Source organism: Protopterus annectens, chromosome 3.part0, assembly GCF_019279795.1.
Source record: "Protopterus annectens isolate FY-2018-M chromosome 3.part0, PAN1.0, whole genome shotgun sequence".
Taxonomy (NCBI): domain Eukaryota; kingdom Metazoa; phylum Chordata; order Ceratodontiformes; family Protopteridae; genus Protopterus; species Protopterus annectens.
Genome location: NC_056731.1, coordinates 316,125,468 through 316,145,733, shown reverse-complemented (window position 1 = coordinate 316,145,733; position 20,266 = coordinate 316,125,468). Strand labels below are relative to the sequence as shown.

The following is a 20,266-nucleotide window of genomic DNA, read 5'->3' as shown; positions in this document are numbered from 1 at the left end:
CTTTGTAAAGCTGGCTATCCCTGGAAGCTCCCTCAGTGACAACACACACCAAAGATTTGACAAAATGGACAGGGATTTGGGGACTCGTATAGACAGCAACCTGGTCTTCGACCACCATGTGTCTATGGTAGTAAGGAAATCATTCTAAGTTGTGCAACTTATAAGCAAGGGTATGGCGTCAAGATCCAATAAGGTCATTCCACTACATTCATCCCTACTCAGACCAATCGAGAACAATGCTCCCATTAGTATATATGTGACCAAGCACATTCTGAACGGGGGCAACCATTATGTACCTGACCAGGTACATGAAACTGGAATGCCAGAGGTTTCCCACAAAGTATACATGATGGAATCATGTCCTACTTGGATCAGCTCAAAGCCCTATCACTGTACCCTGTCTCCTACAGACTGCTGAGGGGTAATCCATGCCTGGCATACAAGGCATCCTTGGATCCTGCTCAGATGAACCTGCTGCATACATACAAGAATGAAAGTTATATAACTTGACTTAATGATAGATCTGTTATCTACTTCCATTCTTCAACAGAGTGGTCTTTGGATCCAACCTCGGATTAGTCTTCATCCACTTAAGAATTTGGATCCAAGTTTATGCTTTTTCCCTTACCCATAACCCCCTAACAAAGCCCGATATTACCTCATATCAAGTCTGCCCAAGGGGGGGGGGCATGCAGCACAAAAAGGAAATGTTACAAAAGATTACCCAATAGAATAGGGAAAGTTCATAACCTGATCTAAAGGTAAAAAGTACACTTGAAGGGCCTTTAGAATAGGTCAGTCATGTCAAACCACGATAAAAGAACAACTGGTTCCATAATCAGGGAAGAAGATAGTAGTACGGAAGTTGAGGAAGGATGGAAGCAAGCAAAGATCTGCCATTATGACAGCTACTTAACTTTTATATCTGAAGTTGTCTTATGTCTGTTCAACAGATAGAATAGAATCCCCAACTAATATAACACTTGAGTGGATTCATGGAAGTATATTCCGGAGGGCAGTGGAACCAAAGGCTGCCCTTCTAGAAAGTAAATCCAGTTTATAGTGAGATACAGACCAAGTAGCAGCACACAAACGTCATCAACAGATGCTCTGGAAAAGAAGGCAGTAGAGGTTGCCACAGATCCAGCAGAGTCAGCTTTGACAAGTTTAAAGGTAGTCTTTTTTTCTTTCTTGTACACATGTGATGCAAGCAATCACCTCAATAAGGTGTCTTTAGAAACTCTGTGTCCCACTTTATATGATGAAAAAGGCAAAAAGCTAATCAGAATTTCTGAATGGTTTTGTATAGTTGATGTAAAACCGAACCTGTCTATGAACATCCAAATGTAGCATGTATTCTCCTTTGTCAGAAAAAAATTTTGGAAGAAAACTGGCAAATTAATGTTTTGATTCAAATTTGGATTTTGGTAGATACCTTTGGTAAAAATGAAAGACTAGTTCAAAGGGAACCTCTGTCCTTACGAAAAAATAATGTACGGAGGTTTACATGAAGGGGCTTGGAGTTTTGATATCCGTCCCACAGAAGTAAATGCCATTAAGAATATTTTCCATGTTAGGAACTGGAGATTCACTTCAGCTGCAGGCTCAAACAGTAGTTGAGTCAGGGGTTAAAGTAAAATAGTAATGTCCCAAGGAGGGGCAGGATTTCTAAGAGAAGGCCTGAGAAAAAGGCAATCCTCATAAAGGCATTAGATAATCTCAGACTGGCAATGGGGGACTGAAAGATGAAAATAGCTGACAACTGGACTTTGGTAGAACAGCTGGTACCACTCTGAAAGAGGCTAGAAAGTCTAAGACCGCTGGCAGAGGTGCCAAGAAATGGTATAAATTTCTTTCAGTAGCCAAACTGAAAACCTTTTCCATTTGCTATTGTAAACCTTCCTAGAAGATGGTTTCTGGGATGAAAAAAGAACATGGATAACTTAGGAAGAAAGCTTGGACTGACTAGCCAGAGTGTCCAGAAGAGGCAGGCTTGACTGCTGAGAAAGGAGATCCAGCACTCATGGGTACTTCAGATGAAGACAAAAACAGAGGAATAAAACCTGGTGAAACCAAAAGGAGGCAATGAAGGATAGTGATCTCCCCCCCCTCTAGAGCTTTCTAAAGAAACTTTGAGATGACAGCAGTTTGGGGGGGGGGGGTCTGGGCAAAGAAAAAGAAGTTATGCACTCACCATAACGTTCCGTGTTTGTAGTCAATCTCACCCTTCATTCTTGCATATGGGATCGGACTCAGCCTATTTACAAGCTGGAAGTCTTCTAGTTAGCCTTGTGGCTAGGTAGGTATCCCATGGTGCACCAGTACAATCCCCAGATCTTGTTTGCTGCTAACTACAAGAGATAACAAAATATAAGAACAAAGCAAAATGCTGTGTCAGTACAGAGTCAGTAGATTTATTGAATCCAAAGCCAATAGTAAGCGCTTTTATCTCTTCCCTTAGAGACTTTTTCAGACTATGGCTTTGTAAATACAAAACATACATTTATACTTGAATGGCTCATTAGCCAATTAACATTTTAAAAACACAGCATCATTAAAACATTTTACATTACATAAATATATCTAAAACTATCTAAAAATGACTATATCAATGTTTCAGCCCCTTCCTTTTTAAATACACAATAAATTCTTCCCTATTGTTTAGTCCTGGAGGGAAACAAGCATTTAATTTCACTTGCCAACAGTATTCCAACCATCCCAGTTATTCTTCAACATTTACTATGTTAACATTAGGGTGTACAGTTTTTAAAACCATACATCTAAAAATTATTTTACATTTTTTCTCAGGATAATGTTTACTCATGGGATTTTTCATATCTGCATGAGTGATGGCATAATTATGTTCATAAATTCTTCTGTATAGTTCTCTCTTTGCTCTCCCCACATAAAATGAACTACATTCTAAGCAGATAAACTACATTTTCTGCTTTACATGTAAACCTCCCTGGGACCTGTACTACTGTGTTGCCCACTAGCAATTCATTGCTGTCAGTATATAAATATTGCCAATAGTTACCATTGTAGCACTTTACCATCCCTTTTCTAACCACACCTCCTTTAACTTTATTCAGTTTGCCTTGAAAATAATCTTTAAAGTTCTTAGCCCTTTTTTGCACAAACTTGGGTTCATTTCCTATTTTCTCAGTAATCTCTCTATTTCCTTTCCTTGGCAAGTGAAATTAAATGCTCGTTTCCCTCCAGGATTAAATAATAGGGAAGAATTTATGTATTTAAAAAGGAAGGGGCTGAAACATTGATATAGTCATTTTTACATAGTTTTAGATATATTTATGTAATATGGTTTGTTTGTGTCTTTCGGCTTTTCCTGGTTAGGGGTTGCCACAGCGGAACTCCGGTCCGCTAATGATTGGTAGTTGAGTTTTACGTGCCAAGTTACCAGCCCTGACGCACAACCTTCAACGAAGGTACGCCCATTCACGCATGCCTCCACGCAGAAGATGCTCTAGCTGAGAATCGAACTGGACAGCGTCTTACTGTGAGGCAACAATTTTACCGCAGCACCACCACCGCGGGTAAAATGTTTTAATGATACTGTGTTTTTAAAATGTTAATTGGCTAATGAGCCATTCAAGTATAAATGTAGGTTTTGTATTTACAAAGCCATAGTCTGAAGTCTCTAAGGGAAGAGACGAAAGCACTTACTATTGGCTTTGGATTCAATAAATCTGACTCTGTACTGACACAGCGTTTTACTTTGTTTTTATATTTTTAGTTATTTGCCTGCTGATATTCTGTGAACGTGAATAATAACAAATATACCAAAGAAGCCAATACTAAAAGGTCTCCATAAAAAAAGGATAATGTTTTTCTGTCTCCAGGTACTTCCAGGCTGGGGGTAGGCGGGTGGGTTCATAAGAATGAAGGGTGAGATGGACTACAAACATGGAACGTTATGGGGAGTACATAACTTCTTTATGTTCTGTAGTCCTATCTCACCTTCATTCTTACATATGGGACTGCGTCCCTAGCACCTTATTCTTGGGTGGCTCAAGGAAAAATACTCCCAAGTACCATGGAACCAAATGAAGCTCTACCCCTGGAGGTTAAATCCAATTTGTAATGAGTAATAAAAGTGTGAGGGGTAACCCACATAGCTGCTGCACAAATATTATCAAGTGGGACCCTGGCTTGAAAGGCTGCAGAGGTAGACTGAGATCTGGTAGAATGAGCCTTGATTTTAAAGGGTAAAGGTCTACCTTCAGAATTGTAAACAAACTATACAGCTAGAAATCCAATTAGTGTGTTACTTTGGAAACTGGCAAGCCTGACCTGGATTCAGAGAAGGAAATGAATAACTGATCTGATTTCCTGAGTCTGGTGCAAATAAAAACGTAATTGTCTATGGACATCCAGCTGATGAAACCTGTATTCAACTGTGTTGGAATGATTTGGAAAGAACAACGGAAGCTCTATGGATTGAATCAAGGTGGTATGGGAACAGACCTTGGGGACAAAAGAGGGATTAATACGAAGGGACACCCTGTCCTTGTGAAAAATCAGATAAGGGGGTTTTACAGACAATGCCTGCAACTCTGACACATGTCTGGCTGACGTGATAGCCACCAGAAAAAGTCTTCCAAGACAGGAATTTCAAAGAGGCTGAATGAGAAGGCTCAAAGGGCTGAGAAGTTAATTTGGATAACAAAATTTAAATCCCATGAGGCAACAGGATCTTGAAAGGGGGTCTTAAAGTGGCACCTTTAAGGAAAGTTTTGCAGAGCTTATGTGACATCAGATTAGAATCTTGAAAACCTAGATGAAAATTTGAAATAGCTGCCAATTGAACTCTGATAGTGGCAGCCACAGATCCCTGGTGAAAAAGCTCAGACAGGAATTCCAAAGCCATTGGAAAGGAGGCAGTGTAAGGGTCGACATTCATTTTCCCCGCCCAGACAGAAAATCTTCTCCATTTACTGGAATATAGTCTCCTAGAGGAAGGTTTATGAGAAGATGTAAGGATAGGAGTCATGGAGGGTGAGAAATCGTGAAGCCTGACTAGGGATGGAACTGGAGCAGCCCTTGCTGTCAAATTGAGGGTGTATAAGGAGGGATGAAGCAAACCTGACATGCTAGTCAACAGGTCTGGAACAGAGTCCAAGATCCAAGGATCATCCAGGAGAAGAGGCCTGAAGAAAGGGAACCAAACCTGACGAGGCCAGTAAGGAGCAATGAGGATAAGTTTGCTTCCCAGCCATTTCGCTTTCTGAATAACCTTGGGAATGGGAGGAAAAGCATGCAGGAGACCCAGGGGCCAATCGTGAACAAGTGTGTCTCACGGTGACTCCCCCGGAGGGGGGTGAGGGAGAAGTAGCTGCTGTATTTGGCATTGATTGGACTGGCAAAGAGGTCGCAGCAAGGCTGTCCCCATCTGTGGAAAATCTGTTCTGCTGTTTCCTGTTTCAGAGACCACTCGTAAGGCATAAGGATTGCCCTGCGGAGCTTGTTGGCTATCACGTTTGTTGTCCTTGGAATGTGCGTTGCCACCAGAAAACGCTGGGAAGATATCACCCATTTCCAAACTCGTATGGCCTCTTGACAGAGTGGGTAAGATCTGGTTCCGCCCTGTTTGTTGATATACCATACTACTGACAGGTTGTCTGACTGTATTGCAATAGTCCCCAAAGGCAGAAGGTCGTGGAGTGCTTGCAATGCCAGGAGCACCGTCCTCATCTCTAGAATGTTGATATGCAGGTGAGCCTAGTGATCTTGCTATGTGCCTTGGACAGTCTTGCCAAGATAATGCCCCCCCACCACCCTATCTGTGAGGCATCCGTAGTCACAGTGGCAATGGGTTGGTGAGGAACAAATGAAGTGCCCATGGTTAACTGATTGGGTAGTGTCCACCAAAGAAGGTCCTTCTTGCAAAAGTCTGTCAGCAGAATGTGATGAGATAATGGGAGATGCTGAAAAGACCACTGGGACGACAGGAGCCAGTGAAGAATTCTCATGTGTAGCCTGGCTAGAGGCAATAGTAATATGGTAGAAGCCATGGTCCCTAGAAGCTGCAGAATAGTCTTGGCTTTGACCTTTCCTAAGGGGAGAAGACGCCGAATTTGAAGAACCAGATTCTGTGCCCTTTTGGCAGGAAGACGAGCCAACATGTCTACTGTGTCCATCTCTGCGCCTATAAAAATCAAAGATTGAGAGGGCAAGAAGGCAGATATTTCCCAATTTATAGAAATTCCCAGCTGGGCACAAAGCTGAACAGTAGCGTCCCTGTTCTGAAGATGTAGACGCCTGGTGGGGGCAGTCAAGAGCCAGTCCAGAAACAGAAACACCTGGAATCCTTGACGTCTCAGGTGAGCTGTCACTACTGCCATACATTTGGTGAACACCCTGGCGGCTGTGGTGGGACCAAAGGGCACAGCACGAAACTGGTACTGACTGGCTCCCAGCCGGAAGCATAGATGACTCCTCGACACCCTGTCCATTTTTATGTGGTAGTAGGTGTCTGAGATCTACCGAGCACATCCAATTGTACTTCACTAACAATGGGAGTATAGACTGCAGTGTCACCATCCAGAACTTGTCCTTTACTGACTCTTTCAATCTGCTGAGGTCCAGAATGTGCCTCCAAGTCCCCTGTACGTTTTGGTACTAAAAATAATCTGGAGTAAATTCCGGATCCTATTTTGGTCTGCTGGGACAGTTTGGATCACTCTTTTTGACAGCAACTTGTTGACTTCTACAGTTGCCTGAACCATGTGACTGGGTGGAACATCCGGGATCTTCTTGCGAACAAAAGGTGGAAGCAAAAAGGGTATGGCATAACCTTTGGTAATAATTCTTTGTACCCACTTGCCTTGAGTGATACCCAGCCAGGTTTCTGGGTACAAAGAAATGCGACCCCCTACCAGCCCCAGAGAAGCACAGTCAGGTGCCACATCAGGAGCGCTGGTAAGGCCAGCTCCGAAAGGAATCGTGACCTCCCTGGTTTTGCAGACCGCCCCTGCCTCTAGGGTGACATCTACTATTTCCTTCTCCTCCTCTAAAGGAGTCGTCACAATGTGCATCTTGGAAAAACCTCTGGGACTTCTTGAACCACATTTTACCACCCCCTGACCCTTAGGGTATGGTCCAGAGGAAACAGTAAAACGTACTCCCATGGCAAAGTGTGTTTTTCCTTCTTGCTCGCACCGGGTAAGAGTGTCCTTTACCTTGGGTCCAAACAATGAGGAACCAAAGGGGGCATTGGTAAAAGTAGACTTGAACAGTTCCGCAAAGTTACAAAAACGCATCCAGGAATGACGCCTTAGGGTAATTCCTGAACCCGCTGCTCTACTCACTCCATCGAATGCATACGAAACAAGCCGCATGGAAGAGTTGACGACAGAGTTCAAGGTGGACAACAGGGCAGACACCTTGTCAGGGACTCCATCAGCACTTGTACCTTGCAGAGACTCTCCTAATTCTTTAAGGAGATCTCTCTGAAGCCTGGTGAAGTGAGTAAAGAGATCTCTCTGAAGCCTGGTGAAGTGAGTAAGGTAGTTCAGCAAACTAAGGGTAAATGACGCAGAAGAAAAGACACGCTTTCCATATCTGTCCATCGTTCGAGACTCCTTATTCAGCAGATGAACAGAAGTCGTCTCAGCTAGCTCCTTCTTAGTGGCCGCCGCCACCACCATGGAATCTACGGGAACACCTTTAGACAAAAAATCTTTATCTGGAGGGGCAGAAAAACATATTCAGTCTCCTGGGGACTGGCTCCACGGCATCAGGAGTATCCCATACCTTTCGACTAATTGGCTCCATCAGTTCGCCGAAAGGTGGAGACACCCAAGAAGCTGAAGGTTGAGACCCGAAAGTCTTCAAGTACACAGACTCATCAGAAGGGGTGACAGTGGGTCAGCCGCACCTCTGTTTAAGGATTTCTAGGATGTCTACGAAGGAGACATCAGAGGATGACTTGGGGGACCCTTCTGACTCCTCGAGGTCAGTGTCAGAGGTCAGATACTTATCCTGGGAGTCTACATGCTTCCTTTTACATGTTCTTGTCCCTGGGTGCTCCTCAGAAGGATATTCTGGGGAGGTCTCAAAAGAGTGGGACCCACCAGCCGGTGGCTCCTGGGGGTCTCTGCTGTCTACAGAGGGAGTAGGAGCTGAGACAGAAGCAGGTGCTTTAGGGGGAAGAGTGTCGGTACCTCTGGTAGGAGCTGACGACCGGGACAACACTCATCAACTCGAATGCCAAACTCTCCAGTTCCGAGGAGAGCAAGGATGCCATCAGCCCCAGAGCTATCGGCTCCGAGATAGACATAGGATTCAAACTCATCCTCGCCGACGCGCTGAGAGGAAGACTCTGAACCGAAGAAGTTCGGTTCCAAGCATCCCTGTCGGGGCTGACAGATGAGCTTCAGCCCCCAGACACTACGGACAGCGCCGAGAGTGTCTGAGCAGAACTCTGCTCCGAAACAGACAAAGGGGGAGCTGGAGGTGAAGGTTCCACCAGTGGTATCAAACACTCCAGCTCCGAAAGACCAGCATGGCTTGGAAGAGGAATGATCTAAGAGAACTGTATGTACTCAAGTGGTTCCAGAACTGACTGGATCAGACCCAACAGCAATTTAGGCAAAGCAGATGACTTCAACAGTCACAGCACTACCCTCGACACATCTTCTTCCAATAAACTTCTGGAAGACCTAGATGACAGAGTAGGAGAGCAGGATCTCTGAAGTATCGGGGATTTCAATATAGGGGAGACTGGTAGAGGATCCATAGACCGGCTCCCTGAAATGGTCTCAGTGGTCGGCTCCGAAATACTTTGAACTGACCCTGCAGTCACAGTAGTGCTTTCAATTGGCACAGAGCTCTGTGGAGCCAAAGAGGCAGAAGACTTGTACGTTTCCGTGATTTTAAGAGGTGGCTCTGAGACACCAGCCAGTGCCGGGGAGGGCCTCTTAGAGGACTTTTGTTTTTTAGATCCCTGAGATCTAGAAGAAGAGGAAGAGTTTGCCAGATCTTCCTTAAAGGAACGTTTAAGAAGACCTTTTAGGATGAGCTTATTCTTATGTTCTTGCAACACCCTAGGACTAAACGAGTGGCAAAATAATGTTTCCTGTAAATGGATGGCCCCTAGACAGTAAACGCAGTTACTGTGGCCATCCATGATGGACATTTTCTGTGAGCATTTAAATACATTTCTTGAAGCCAGACGGCTTATGGTCCTTACTAACTTTGGACATTCTCACAAAATGCACACACAAAGAAGAAAAAAAAAGGGGGGGGGACTAGGTGCTCTAATTTAAACAGGCCTAGCCCTGCAGAAAAAGACACCACGAGGACTAGGTCCTCTAACTTAAATGGGCCTAGCCCGGGCAAGGAAGGGAAAGTACAGTTGTATACACTTACCATAAATGTAGATGTTCGATTGTATTCACTGTTGCAGTCATTACATTTGGGGGCAATCTGCTGGCAGGTTGCCCTCAGTCGGCCTGAATAACAAAGTCTTGGGTCCTGCGTAGGTTGCTGTCTCCTCTTCCATGACGTCAGGTCGTCAGGAGTATAAAACATGCAGCCGACGCCATTTTAAATCAGTTTTTCTTACCCCAGATGTCAGGTGCCCCCCCAAATGGGGAGCAAAAAAATATATATATATATATAAACTGTAAATATATAAATGCACTTTACAAACATAAAATTTACCTTCAACTAAAAGCAAATACACCACAAAGGCTTTTGAGTATAATGAAGGAAAGAAAAGGTATAGAAAGGGGGGCTGGCCGGTGGGTAATCCGGACTGCAACAGTGAATACATTCGAACATCTACATTTATGCAAGTGTACACAACTGTACTATGTTCTTTGTGTTTCAGTGTTGCAGTCATTACATTTGGGTAGAACCCCAAAGCTATGGATGGGAGGATGGAACTAAATGGCATTAAGAGCAGCTATAAGGCCCTGCAGGACTGTAGTGGCAAAGCCTGCCCTGGATTTAGAGAAGGGATGTAAATGATAATGCTTTGTGAATGTATGAACTGAGCTCCAAGTAGCAGCTTCTAGAATGTCTCTGGTAGGGACCCCTCTGAGAAAAGCTGCTGAAGTAGAGGCAGCCCTGGTGGAATGTGATCTGATCCCTTGGGCACAGGTTTACCATGGTGCAAGTAGCAGAAACGAATGCAATGGCTTATCCATTTAGAAATAGTCTGCTTTGATATAGCCTTCCCCTCTGATCCTGCAGCAAATGCTACCAGTAGTTTCTCAGACATTTTTAGATATTTTGTCCTGTTTAAGTAGAATCTTAGTTGTCTGTGTACATCCAATGAATGCAGAATCCGCTCCTTGTTCTGCGGATTTGGGGAAAAAGTTGTCAGGTGAATGGTCTGGTTAAGAGCCACACTGGATACCACCTTAGGCATAAAAGGATTGGTCCTGAGGGCCACCCTGTCCGGGTGAAAAATAATGAAAGGCTCCACTGTCATGAGAGCCTGTAGTTCTGAAACCCTTCTAGCTGAAGTGACTGCCAAAAGAAAAGCTGTCTTCCAAGAAAGAAATGTTACATCCGCAGCAGCTGCTGGTTCAAAAGGAGGCAGGGTGAGTTTTTCCAGCACAAAATTGAGGTCCCATGCAGGGGTTGGTGCTCTCCTGGGAGGACTTAAATTTTTGGCCCCTCTGAGGTACTGTTTTAGCAGGGAATGAGAAAAGAGGGGAGACTCTGTTGTAGAGTGCCGAGATGGCAGAGGCATGGATTTTTATTGAAGATAAAGATAGGCCCTTGTCAAGCATCTCAGTTAAGTATTGTAAAATCTGAGGAATATTGGGCTTTGCTGTGTCTATTCCTTGTGCTTGGTTCTAAGCACAGAATGTCCTCCATTTATCAGCATAAGATTTTCTAGTACTAGACCTTCTGGCTTCCAACATGACATCCATCACAGGTTTACTGAGAGATGTGGTTGGTAAAATTAGTTGATTAGCCATGCTGCAAGATTCAGTTTGGAGCTATGTGTGCAGAATTTGATAGTTCTGCTGAGACAATAGGTGAGGTGTTTGAGGCAAGTACCATGCAGGAAGGTGTGACATTCCTTAGAAGCGGGTACCTGAGTTGGCAAGGCCAGTCCAGAGCAATTAGAATCATTTTTGGTTTTTCCTGTCTGAGTTTTAGTAACATCTTGGAGAGTAGAGGCAGAGGGGGAAAGACAGACTGACAGGTTTTTCCAGCTGAAGGATAGAGCATCCACTTTCCATGCTTTTTTGTAATGAGTTCTTGTGCAGAATTTGTCCAACTGATAGAGCTATTTGTCTCTCCCCAAAACTGCCTGGGCTTCCCCATTTCTGTGTTAACATGCTGAAGATTTGTGGATCCAGTTTCCATTTGTGCGGGTCCATAAGATTTCTGCTTAGGTCATCTGCCAGAGTATTTTGCTTTCCTGGCAGGAATTGAGCTTGAAGATGTATTTGGTAAGTCAATGCTGTGTTCCACAAGGCCATGGCTAGTCTGCACAGGGAGTAGGAATGGGCACCCCCCTGCTTATGTACCACATAACCCACATAACTGTGGTGTTGTCCGTCTTTATCAGTAATTGTCTTGGATAAAGTAAGTCCTTGAAGGCTGTCAGAGCATTCTGAACAGCTAGCATTTCTTTCTGGTTGATATGTAGATGCATTTGGTTTAGGCTCCATTTGCTTGAATGCATCTCCCTGCCAGGTGGGCCCCCCAAGCGTAGTCTGATGCGTCTGTAGTTAGGGTTTGGGTGGCAGGGGGTAGAGAAAATGACAGTCCCTTGTTTTGGTGACACGTCTCTGCTCACCAAAGAAACACCTGTTGCAGGCAGGGAATGAGAGGAATCTGTTTCCGGGCTGTGACAATGTTGACTCCAGAAGCTTTTTAGGTACCATTGAAGTTTCCTCATATGCAGTCTCGCATATGGAATTAGTAGAATGCAGGATGCCATGAACCCCAAAGCCTGCAGAATTTGTCTTGCAGATAACCGAGTTTCTGTTGCCATTTGTTTGAAGTATGTTGTCAATTGCATTTGTCTGGCCTGAGGGCAAGCCATCTGGGCAGTTGTATTCAAGCTTGCACCCAGGAATGTAATTATTTGAGAGGGTGCCAGTTGTGATTTTTTTGTTTATGGTGTAGCCTAGGCATGCTAGAAGCCTTTTTACAAACGCCAGATGTTGAAGAAGTGTCCTTGTCCTCTGCCTGAATTAGACGATCATCAAGATAAGGATAAATTTGAATGCTTCTTTGTTTGCAGAATGCAATTACTGGTGCCAAGCACTTTGTAAAGACCCTGGGCGCAGTAGATAAGCCAAAGGGCAGTGCAGAGAAAGTACAGTTGTATACACTTACCACAAATGTCGATGTTCGAGTGTATTCAATGTTGCAGTCATTACATTTGGGGTAATCTGCTGGGAGGTTGCCCTCAGTCAACCTGAATTCCGCAGTCTTGGGCCCTGCGTCGGTTGCGGTCTCCTCTTCCATGACGTCAGGGGTATAAAACAAGCAGCAGACGCCATTTTCTTTAGTTTTTCTTGCCCCAGATGTCAGATGCCCCCAAAAAGGTAGAAAAAAAATTATATATATATATATATATATATATACATACATATATACATACACACACATATATATATATATATATATATATATATATATATATATATATATATCTCAATACAAACTTTACCTTCATCTACAAGCAAATACACCACATAGGTTGTAGAAGATAGAAGATGGAGAAGGAAAGAAACTCCAGAATGAAAGGGGGATGGCAGGCGGGTAACCTGGACTGCAACAGTGAATACATTAGAACATCTACATTTATGGTAAGTGTACACAACTGTACTATGTCCTTCGTGTTTCACTGTTGCAGTCATTACATTTGGGTAGAATCCCAAAGCTATGGATGGGAGGCTGGAGCTAAACAGCATTAGGTGCGGCTATAAGGCCCTGCAGAACTGCAGTGGCAAAGCCTGCCCTGGACTTAGAGTAGAGAGGCAAATGATAACTTTGTAAAGGTGTGAACAGAACTCCACGTAGCAGCCTCTAGAATGTCTTTGGTTGGTACTCCTCTGAGAAAGGCTACTGATATAGCTGCAGTTCTGGTGGAATGAGACCTAATGCCCTTGGGCACAGGTTTGCCATGGTGTAAGTAGCAGAAACGAATGCAGTGGCTTATCCACTTTGAAATAGTCTGCTTTGAAATAGCCTTTCCTTCTGATCCTGCAGCATATGTCACTAGTAATTGCTCAGTTTTTCTTAGAGCTTTAGTCCTGCTCAAGTAGAATCTTAGCTGTCTGTGTATGTCCAAGGAATGCAGAATTTTCTCCCCCTTGTTCTGCGGATTTGGATAAAAGGTTGGCAGATAAATAGTTTGGTTAAGAGCCACACTGGAAACCACCTTAGGCATAAATGAAGGATTGGTCCTCAGAGACACCATGTCTGGGTAAAATATGATAAAAGGCTCCAACAGCCATGAGGGCCTGTAACTCTGAGACTCTTCTTGCTGAAGGAATTGCTAGGAGCAGAGCTGTTTTCCATGATAAGAATTTTATATCCGCAGTAGCAGCTGGTTCAAATGGAGGCAGGGTGAGCTTTTCCAACACATAATTGAGGTCCCATGCAGGTATTGGTGATCTTCTGGGAGGCCTTAAATTTTTGGCTCCTCTAAGATACTGCTTTAGTAAAAGATGAGAAAAGATTGGTGGCTTTGTATTGCAAGGAGCCGACATGGCAGAGGCATGGATTTTAATTGATGAGAAAGATAGGCCTTTGTCAAGCATCTCAGTCAAGTATTGTAATATCTGAGGAATATTTGGCTCTGCTGTATCAGTTCCTTGTGCTTGATTCCAAGCACAGAATCTCTTCCATTTATCAGCATAAGATTTTCTATAGTACTAGGCCTTCTGGCTTCCAAAACGACACACATTACAGCTTTACTGATAGGTGGTGTTTGCATAAAGTACAGTTTTGTACCTACCATAAATGTAGATGTTAAGAGTGTTCACACTGCTGCAGTCATTACACTTGGGTTATCCTGCCATCAGGCAGTCCCCGCAGTCGTCCCGAATTCCAAAGTCTTGGCCCCGCGTCGGTTGCTGTTGCTTCTTCCCTGACATCAGTGCGCCAGGGGTATATATAAGATGCATCCGATGCCATTTTCTTCAGTTTTTCTTGCCCCAGATGTCAGGTGCCCCCAAGTAGGTAGGCAATACATATTGCTAATCAAAAATATACAATAAAAACAATACCGTCAGTTACCAGCAAATACACCCCAAACACTGTACAGGATAGAAAGGTATAGATAAGCCCAGCTAGTTCAGAGGGGACGGAGGGAGGGTAACCTGGACTGCAGCAGTGTGAACACTCAAACATCTACATTTATGGTAGGTACAAAACTGTACTATGTTCATCGTGCTACACTGCTGCAGTCATTACACCTGGGTAGAATCCCAAAGCTGAGGTTGGGTGGCTGGTCTATAAAGAGTTAGGATTGGCTATGAGGCCCTGCAGAACTGCAGTGGCAAATCCTGCTCTGGATTTAGAGTAAAGAGGCAGGTGGTAATGCTTGGTAAAGGTGTGCACTGAACTCCCAAGTTGCCGCCTCCAAAACTTCCTTGGTAGGTACTCCTCTGAGAAAGGCTGTTGAAGTGGCTGTTGTCCTGGTGGAATGTGGCCTAATGTTATTTGGGACTGATTTTCCATGCTGTGTGTAGCAGTACCGAATACGGTGTCCTATCCATTTGGATATAGTCTGCTTTGAGATAGCCTTGCCCTGTGATCCTGCGGCATATGCTACAAACAGTTGCTCAGTTTTCCTGAAAGCCTTCGTTTTGTCCACGTAGAAGCGTAGCTGCCTGTGTATGTCCAGAGAATGCAGAAGTTTCTCCCCTTTATTCTGGGGGGATGGTTTGGTTAAGAGCCACACTAGATACCACCTTTGGCATAAAAGGTGGTGTTTGTTCTTAAAGATACCCTGTCCTGATGAAAAATGATAAAAGGTTCCACTGCCATTAATGCCTGTAGCTCTGAGACTCTTCGTGCTGAAGTTACTGCCAGGAGCAGAGCTGTTTTCCATGATAAAAATTTTAGATCGGCTGTATTGGCTGGCTCAAAAGGTGGTAGGGTCAATTTTTCCAAAACGAAATTGAGGTCCTAAGTTGGTGTTGGTGCTCTCCGGGGCGGTCTTATGTTTTTAGCCCCTCTGAGGTACTGCTTTAGCAAGGGATGAGAGAATAAAGGAGGATCCGTGTTGTAATGTGCTGAAATGGTAGAGGTGTGGATCTTAATTGTGAGAAGGATAGGCCTCTGTCCAGCATCTCAGTTAAGTATTGTAAAATCTGAGGAATGTTTGGAAAAAGAGGGTCAAGGCTTTGAGCCTGGTTCCAGGCGCAGAATCTCTTCCATTTTTCTGAGCAAGCTTTCCTGGTGCTAGGCCTCCTGGCATCCAGAATGACATCCACAACAGCTTTAGAGACAGGTGTTGTCTGTTTGACCAATGCATCTGCCATGCAGCCAGGTTTAGGGTTTTGAGCTGACCGTGCAGGATCGGATTGTTTTGTTGAGTCAGAAGGTGTGGAATTTGAGGCAAAATCCATGGTGGGCCTTGAGCCAAGTTCCTTAAGATAGGGTACCAGTGCTGGTGTGGCCATTCTGGAGCAATCAGGATCATCTGTGGTTTTTCTTGTCTGGCTTTTAGGAGTACCTTTGAAATGAGTGGCAGTGGCAGGAAGGCATACACTTTTAGGTTTTTCCAGCTGAACAGAAGAGCATCCACTTTCCATGCTTGTTTGTGATAAGTCCTTGTGCAGAATTTTTGTAGTTGGCAATTCAGTGGGGATGCAAAAAGATCTGTCTGAGCATCCCCACTTTTGCGATACCATGCTGAAGATTTGTGGATTCAATTTCCATTCGTGAGGGTCCATGATATTTCTTCTTAGATAGTCTGCCAGAGTGTTTTTCTTTCCTGGCAGGAATTGTGCTTGTAGGTGAACTTGATACGCTAGAGCTGTGTTCCACAAGGTCATGGCTTGCCTGCATAGGGGATAAGAATGAGTGCCCCCTTGCTTGTTTATGTACCACATTACTGTGGTGTTGTCTGTCTTTAGTAGTAATTGTCCTGGATGTAGGTGGTCCTTGAAGGCTGTTAGGGCATTTTGAACAGCCAACATCTCTTTTTGATTGATGTGAAGATGCATCTGGTCTGTGGTCCACTTGCCCTGAATGCATTTTCCTGTCATGTGTGCTCCCCAGGCGTAATCCGAAGCATCTGTTAGAGTTTGCCTGGCTGTGGGTTGGGTGAAAGGCTGACCCTTGTTTAGGTGATATGCCTGTGCCCACCATCGAAACTCCTGTTGTAGGCAGGGAATCATTGGTATTACTGCTTCTAAACTGTGAGAGTGCTGAGTCCAAACACTTTTCAGGTACCACTGTAATTTCCTCATATGCAGTCTGGCATATGGTAGTAGTAGTATGCAAGATGCCATGAATCCCAGGGCCTGCAGAATTTTTCTTGCAAGGAGATGTGACTTTCTTGCCAGCAACTGAAAATATTGAGTTAGTTGAACTTGTTTGTCTGGCGTGAGGTAAGCCATCTGGGCCGTTGTATTTAAGCTGGCATCCAGGAATATAATCTGTTGCGAGGGCACTAGTTTTGACTTCTTTTCGTTTACTGTGTACCCTAGAGAAATTAGCAACATTTTACAAATGCCAGATGCTGTAGAAGAATGTCCTTTGTCTCTGCTTGAATGAGGCAGTCGTCCAGATATGGATATATTTGAATTCCTTTTTGTCTGCAAAATGCAATTACTGGTGCCAGGCACTTTGTGGGGCGGCCACGGTGGTGCAGTGGTTAGCATTGCTGCCTCACAGCAAGAGGTTCTCCGGTTCGATCCTCGGCTGGGGTGCCTTCTGTGCGGAGTCTGCATGTCCTCCCTGTGGTCGTGTGGGTTTCCTCCGGGTGCTCCGGTTTCCTCCCACATCCCAAAGACATGCTGCAGGTGCATTGGACACTCTAAATTGGCCCTAGGTGTGCGTGTGAGTGTGCCTTCTGTGGAATGTTGGGTGCCGGGCTGGCAACTCGACACCGTAAAACTCCACTGCCATTCAATGTGCGGACAAGGTGATCCGCTGTGGCGACCCCTAACCAGGAAAAGCCGAAAGAAGAAGAAGAAGAAGGTGCCAGGCACTTTGTGAAGACCCCGGGCGCAGTAGATAAGCCAAAGGGCAGTGCAGAGAATTGGTAGTGCATTGTACCAACTTTGAATCTGAGGTATCTTCTGCAATTTTGTCGGATAGGGACATGCAGGTATGCCTCTGAGGTCCAGAGTAACAAATCAAGCCTTCTTGCCCAGCATGGGTAGAAGCTGCTGTAATGTCAACATTTTGAATTTCGAAATATCCAGGTAAGTATTCAGAATTGAAAGGTCTAGTATAGGCCTCCAGGCCTTGTCCTTTCTGGGGACCAGGAAGAGTCTTGAGTAAAATCCTTGTCCTTGTTCCTGTTGTGGTACTTTCTGAATAGCTCTCATGCCCATGAGGGCTAAAATTTGTTTCTGTGCCTCTGCCCATTGATTTTGTGGCAGGTCTGGCATTCCTTTTAGCCTTGGTAAAGTATGAAAGTGGAGGCTGTAACCTTGAGACACAATATTCAGGACCCATTTGTCTTGGGTGATTGTTTGCCAGTTTTGAGAAAAAAGTGTTAGTTTTCCCCCTAAGGGGGCTTCGAAAAGGGACGTGGTTGGCGTACGAAGGGGAAAGTCGTGACTGTTTCCTATGAGGTTGAGACTTGTCCTCACCACCTTTTGGGGTTGAGGTGCCCCACTGTCGTCGTCTGTCTGAGCCTTGGGGTTGAGATCTGCCTCTTGGGCGTCTGTATCTGCCTCTCTGTGGCCTGTCTGACACTGGAAAGGACCAAATCTTTGCTGGCCAATTTCTGCTAAACCGAGGTGGCTGTACCTGTAAGAAATCCTTGACTGTTTGCATAGATTTAGCTTTATCCTCCATTTTCTTTCTGCCTTAACACCAAAGTATCATGCTGTAAAGGAGCATCCAATAATTTTGCCTTAATATGATCAGGTAAACTTTGTTCTTTTAACCAAGCATGCCTTCGAATTACAGAACCTGTAACTGCGGCTCTACAAGAGGCCTCTAAAGAATCAAAACCACATTGCAGAGTATGTTTTCCCACCTGTTCAACTGCATGCAATAAAGCCTGCATTTCTTTACATATCAGGAGCTTCTGTGCTTGCAAGCATTTTCTGTTTTAACTGAGACATTAAATATTGTTGGTACTTAAGCATGTGAAACTGGCAATTTAAAGCTCTTACTGCTAAAGTTGCAGAAGTGTATACATTCTTCCCCCATCTATCCAAAGCTCTGGAATATCTGTCAGAGGGTACTGGATTTTTTGCAATGGAAGCCTTAACCCGTTTTGGACCCTGGGAAATAGTTTCTGGATCAGCAGAAGGGTTTCTGTAAAGAAACTTGTGAGAGTCGGGGACTCTATAATACCTATCTGGCTTGGCTGGAGCAGGGGGCAAAGAGTCAGGAGATAAACTGGATTCAGAAAACACATCATCCACAATATCTAGCACAGGCGGAACAGTCAGGGGCCTGTGTTCAGGCAATAAGAGGAAATCCCCGAGCCTTTTCTTGGATTCTGAGTAATCCTGGCTTTCCCAATGGAAATGCTCCCTTATGGTATGTAAAGTTTCCCCAAACGAATAATCCTCAGGAGGACAGGCTGAAGGGATAGATACTTCAGCATCAGAGTCCTCATAGGGGGGTAGAGAGTATCCCTGGTCTCTAGAGGAATCAGAGGAAATGGAAACCTGATCAGAGGAGTCATAGTCTGTATCATGCCTAGGCCTTTTCTGAGGAGGGGGATGGGAACCCCTGATTAGAGTAATTAGATCTTCGGCCATTTTAAGTATCTGTTTCTTAGGCATGGAGGACTGTCCAGGAGAATGCTGTACTTGTTTCTTTGTCTTTAATGGTACCTTTGTCTTGGCTGTTGTTTTAATGGTAAGTTGTGAAGGTCTGAAAACACCCTCAGAAGCCGATGCCTGCTCAGTGGCTCTGGACCCATCTGAGGGATTAGTTTCCATAGGCCCAATACCTTGAGTTTCCAGAGGCCTAGATGTCTCCATGTGGGAGTCGGAAGCGGCCTGTAGCTCTGAGGTAGCGGGTGTCAGGGGCTGCGAAAGCACCTCACTGAGAACCGGCGACTGGCCTAGAAGAGGTTTCGTCTGTTTTCGGATGCCTGTCTTTATCCTTGTCTTTGCGTTTTTTTGGTACTGAGGTCGTCGGCTGATCCGACGGCATTGTATAATTGAACCTTCGGTCAAAGTAGTGCAAAGCAAAATCAAAATGTCTTTTTATAATGCGTTTGTTAAATCTAGCACAAAACTGACAACTGGTGACATCGTGATAAGGGCCTAGGCATGGAATACAGTAAGAGTGGAAGTCCTTATGAGGTATTTGCTTCCCACAAGAAATACAATTATTAACTTTTTCTGACATCGGTCTGAGGCAAGAAAAAAGTTTCCCCAATGGGGTACTTAGCTTTATTGAAGACTTTGGATCTGAAATTCGACTTCGAAAATCTCAGGAGTTGGCTGACCGGCACTTGCAAACTGCTTCTGCTTCGGGCACCGCGTGGCAAGAAAGACTGAAGAAAATGGCGTCGGATGCATCTTATATACCCCTGGCGCACTGACGTCAGGGAAGAAGCGACAGCAACCGACGCCGGACCAAGACTTTGGAATTCGGGCAGACTGCGGGACTGCCTGATGGCAGGATAACCCAAGTGTAATGACTGCAGCAGTGTAACACGATGAACATCTACATGATCAGCAGTGCTGCCAGGTTCAGTGTTTGGAGCTGATTGTGCAGGATCTTATTGTTTTGCTGGGACTGTGGTTGAGGTCTTTGAGGTAAGATCCAAGCTGGGTATTGAGACAAGTTCCTTAGGACTGAGTACCAGTATTGGCAGGGCCAGTCCGGGGCAATTAGTATCTTTGGTTTCTAATGTCTGACTTTTAGTAGGACCCTGGGAAGAAGAGGCAGAGGAGGAAAGGTGTAAACTGATAGGTTTTTCCAAATGAAGGATAGGGCGTCCACTTTCCATGCTTGTCTGTGGTAAGTCTTTTGCAGAATCTTTTCAAATGATAATTTTGAGGAGAGGCAAATAGATCTATGTCCGGGCCCCCTTATTTCTTTATCATCATGCTGAAGACTTGTGGATCTAGTTTCCACTCGTGAGGGTCCATAAGGTTTTTGTTTA

General features: G+C 44.6%; 1 protein-coding gene across 1 annotated transcript in view; it reads right to left on the bottom strand.

The window, feature by feature from the left end:
- The window catches only part of DNAJB6 (DnaJ heat shock protein family (Hsp40) member B6), a 982,130-nt gene that overhangs the window by 328,168 nt on the left and 633,696 nt on the right, over positions 1 to 20,266 (bottom strand). The window lies entirely within an intron of this gene.